The sequence below is a fragment of the Mus caroli genome, unplaced genomic scaffold, assembly GCF_978045245.1.
Source record: "Mus caroli unplaced genomic scaffold, Mus_caroli_1 scaffold_1, whole genome shotgun sequence".
Classification (NCBI taxonomy): Eukaryota; Metazoa; Chordata; class Mammalia; order Rodentia; family Muridae; genus Mus; species Mus caroli.
In genome coordinates, this window is record NW_028227256.1 from 29,613,733 (window position 1) to 29,618,537 (window position 4,805).

Here is a 4,805-nt window from a genome sequence, read left to right on the forward strand (position 1 = left end):
CCCTATACCCTCCCCCACCCATCCACTCCCACTTCTTGGCCCTGGTGTTCCCCCTGTACTGGGGCATATAAACTTTGCAAGACCAAGGGGCCTCTCTTCCCAATGATGGCTGACAAGGCCATCTTCTGCTACATATGCAGCTAGAGACACAGCTCTGGGGGTACTGATTAGTTCATATTGTTGTTCCACCTATAGGGTTCCAGGCCCCTTCAGCTCCTTGGGTACTTTCTCTAGCTTCTCCATTGAGGGCCCTGTGTTCCATCCTATAGATGACTGTGAGCATCCACTTCTGTGTTTGCCAGGCACTGGCATAGCCTCTCAAGAGACAGCTATATCAGAGTCCTTTCAGCAAAATCTTGCTGGCGTATGCAATAGTGTCTGCATTTGGTGGCTGATTATGGGATGGATCCCCGGGTGGGGCAGTCTCAAAAATATGGAGTGCTTCACGAATTTGAGCATCATCCTTGTGTAGGGGCCATGCTAATCTCTGTATCGTTCCAATTTTAGTATATGTGCTGTCAAAGCAAGCAAGGGAGAATTTTTAAATCTTTTCTCAAAAGCAACCACTTCCTCAGAGGTAAGCACAATTGAAGACTGTGTCTATTCTTTAGTCCTTTTTCCTAACAGTTTTATCTTTAATATTTTACACAAGGCAGTGTTTTAATTACTCTTCAGTAACTAAAGTTTAACCGCATGAGCTCTAGGTATTTCAATATTAATACATGGACATTTTCTTGCAAAAGTGTAAAACTTAAGATAGGCATGGTGAAATATATACCTATAAATCCAGCACTCAGTAGACTGAGCCAGGTGGATTTCTGTAGGAGGCTAGCCTGAGCTACATACTACATACATAGTGAATACCCACCCAGCCTGGGATATGTAGCCAGACTCTTTTATAAGAAAGAAAAACAAAGCTTGAATATTGAATGCCTCTCAAAGCTCTCAATATTGAATGTTGAAGAACTGATGGCTCTTCCAACAGGCAACAGAGTCTTTAGACATGGAACCCAGGGGAATAAAGCTGTGTCACTGGAGTATGGACTTAACATGGATATTAGGACCCTGGCCCCATTCTCTGTTTCTGTCTCCCTGTTCGTCCCACTGTCTGTCTCTTGTTCTCTGTCCTTGTTCCTCTATTTCCTCTGTTTTCTAGTCACAATGATAGCCTGCATTTGTTACAGCCCAACTTACCATAAACCACAATTTTCAACACCCTGAACCCCAAATAAGCATTTCTCTTTTTAAGATTATCACCCCATGTATTTTGACATAGTAATGAAAGCTGCATTACCTCAGGATGGACTAGAGATTTAACTCCAGGTTAGTTTTGGGTTTTGTTATTGTTGTTTGGTTGATTGGTTACTTTTGTTCCTTTGTTTGTTTGTTGTTTTAAATTAAAAACAAAGCTGTAGTTACAAGCGACTGTTCTGTATCTCCTTCAGCTGTGCAAATCTTTCTTGCAACATGGTATCAGAAGCAAAACTGTGGGGTTAGAGTGCTTGTGCATTTTTCTTCTTTTTTTTCTTGACAAATATTTTTTTAATATATTTTATTACATATTTTCCTCAATTACATTTCCAATGCTATCCCAAAAGTCCCCCATACCCTCCCCCCTTCTCCCCCATTTCCCTACCCACCCATTCCCCCCCCCTTTTTTTTTTTGGCCCTGGCGTTCCTCTGTACTAGGTCAAATAAAGTTTGTGTGTCCAATGGGCCTCTCTTTCCAGTGATGGCCAACTAGGCCATCTTTTGATACATATGCAGCTCGAGTCAAGAGCTCTGGGGTACTGGGTGCATTTTTCTTTTAAACAAGGAATAGTCACATATAAATGAATGATTCATTTTGAATGTTCTAATCTTCACCAAGACAATTTCTTTCTCATAATATAAATGAAGTATTCTGATCTAAAACTTCATTCTCTTGAAATGGTTTTATGGACCTTCAGGACTATGGAAAGAACATCCTGAAATTTAGAAACAAAGGCAGGAAGTTAAACTTCTCAATATATATTAGAACATGTCTGGAATTGGAAACCAAGCTTAAGTTTGAATTCCAGTGCTGCCAAGTTAGTAAAAATGCAACATCTTGCACTCTCTGTGTTCTCATCTAAGAAAGTAAGTTGGCATTCTTCAGTAGTCATCAGAAAGAAAGTCCCTAGGAAGTCCTACCACCCAGAGTAAAGCCAGTGGATAAAAATTTCTTCCTAGACTAGAGGTGCACTGTGGTAAGTGTTAAATATATTTCATTAGTTTATGATTTCTTGGATCCTTATAGTAACAAATGAAAATCTCTAGAGTAGAATGTCATGTATGAAATACACTTACTTGGCTCAATAAATCTGTTATTTTAAGTATCCGATATAATTCATTTTTTCATATGTGGCTTTGGGAAAAGACACAGTGACTCAAGCAAATATCATCCTGGTGGTTCTGGGGTAGCACAGGATGGGCATGTGTCCAAGGGAATTCTCAGGATAGTCCCATTATATATGGTAATAATTGATATTTTAGGACTTATAGCTTTTAAAGTGTACACTTAATGCCAAGACTCTATGCTGCACAGGTGTGCCATAGTTTTAACAGTATTTTGTTACCATTCCAGATTATTTTAAAAGATTTTAGCACTGCAAGCCTTATGACAAGAATAATAAATCCAGGAATATAAAGTTTACAATAATCGGAAACTTTGAACAGGTTGAGATGTAGAATTTCTGTCGTAGTTAGAGTTTCTATTGTTGCAATGCATTGCCATGACCAAAATGCATATTGGGGATGAAGGGTTTATTTGACACACACTTCCACACCACTGTCCTTCATCAAAAACAGTCAGGACAAGGACTCAAACAGGGCAGGAACCTCGAGGCAGGAGCTGATGCAGAAGCCATGGAGGGGTGCTCCTTACTGGCTTGCTCATCCTGCTTTCTTATAGAACCCCGGACCACCAGCCCAGGGATGGTCACACCCACAATGGGTTATGAAGGCATTTTTGTAATTAAGGCTCCCTCCTCTCAGATGACTCTAGCTTATGTCAAGTTGACGTAAACTATCCAGCACAATTTCCATCGCTAATATTTGTTAATTCTGCAATTTGTATTTTATTCATTAGCAGATGCTTCTTGGATACACATTGTGTTCCCCATATACAGAAGGAGGGTCACCCAATGGTAGGCCTTTCTGTTGTCACGGCAGGGCTATTTCTGAGCAGTTGAATATTTGGGGATTTGAAAGACTACGTAAAAGCTGCTCCCTTCATCTGCTTGTAGCTAGTAATGACTATAACCCCCATGGAGGATGTGAGCAGTGTTATTTATAGTCCTCTTTAGAGGACTATAATACTCTAGGCAAAATGTAACTAAAGATATTATTTTTCCAACAACTACAAACTATCCCTTTCAGCAAGCACATTTCTTTCTAATTATCAAATACCTTAGACCATGAAGACATAGGATAAAAACAGCACCAAGTGCAGGGATTTCTATTTTAGCCCTTTCCTGCCAATCTTATTGTTTGTTGTGAAATAATATCCAAGTGGTAAAGTAGTGTAGTTTCAAATACATTTGCATGATATAGCTTGTAAGCTGTGTCACAGTCTCCAAAGAAAACTGTGCACATAGAAGAAAGACGAAGAAGAAGAAGAAGAAGAAGAAGAAGAAGAAGAAGAAGGAGGAGGAGGAGGAGGAGGAGGAGGAGGAGGAGGAGGAGGAGGAGGAGGAGGAGAAGGAGAAGGAGAAGGAGAAGGAGAAGGAGAAGGAGAAGGAGAAGGAGAAGGAGAAGGAGAAGGAGAAGGAGAAGGAGAAGGAGAAGGAGAAGGAGAAAAGAAGAAGAAGAAGAAGAAGAAGAAGAAGAAGAAGAAGAAGAAGAAGAAGAAGAAGAAGAAGAAGAAGAAGAAGAAGAAGAAGAAGAAGAAGAAGAAAAGAGGAGGAGGAGGAGGAGGAGGAGGGACTGTTCATGAGAAAATATACTAGAATTTACTTATTGGGAAACGTGCTAATTTTGAATAATCACATTAAATTTATGTTTTGTTCCAAGACAGGGAAAGTGTCTTCTGAGATTCTCAGTGGTTCTGGCTCACTCTAGAATACAGGAGTTGAAGCCTAGAGTGATAAAAATCATACAACTACAATCAGGAAATCAGCAGATATCTGTGAACTCTCCATATCTGTTTTGTGAGTTATGCCTATGTATAATTTTGGAGCATTTCAACTTAAATAAAAGGAGCCATATCACTGTCACATCTTCAGGCAATAACCAATAAATGGATACACATTGTCATTACAGTGTCTATGGCAAAGATATTTTAATTAATCCCAAATCTGTGAAATTGAAATGCTCTGTCTCTGTCTCTCTCTCTGTCTCTCTCTCTCTGTCTCTTTCTCTCTCTGTCTCTCTCTCTCTCTGTCTCTCTCTCTCTCTCTCTGTCTCTCTCTCTCTCTCTCTCTCTCTCTCTCTGAGACTAGGTATCTCTATATCATCCTGGCTGCCCTAGAACTCACTTTGAAGACCAGGATAGCCGTGAAATAACAGAGGCCCACCTGCCTCTGCCTCCCAATGATTAGGATTAAAGTCATGTACCACCATTCCCAGCCTATAAATGTTCTTCTTATCCTGAAGGTACTTTCATAGTTCTTGACAAAATCGTGCATTTTGTTACCCCCTTGCCCTTTACAAGGACCGTGCAAATAATAACTGTATTGTTAATAACTGAGATAATCCATTAAAATCTTGATAAGCAGTTGACTAAATGGACATAGCGTAAAGTACCACCAGCTTATCTGCTAATTTGATGGTAGCATGTGCCATGT

The 4,805-nt window shown here is 39.9% G+C and overlaps 1 non-coding gene across 1 annotated transcript; it reads right to left on the reverse strand.

The window, feature by feature from the left end:
- Positions 1-427: 427 nt before the first annotated feature.
- Positions 428-531, reverse strand: LOC115032354 (U6 spliceosomal RNA). The gene has a single exon (XR_015048982.1). It is a non-coding gene; the product is annotated as a U6 spliceosomal RNA (small nuclear RNA).
- Between the last annotated feature and the right edge of the window lie 4,274 nt (positions 532-4,805).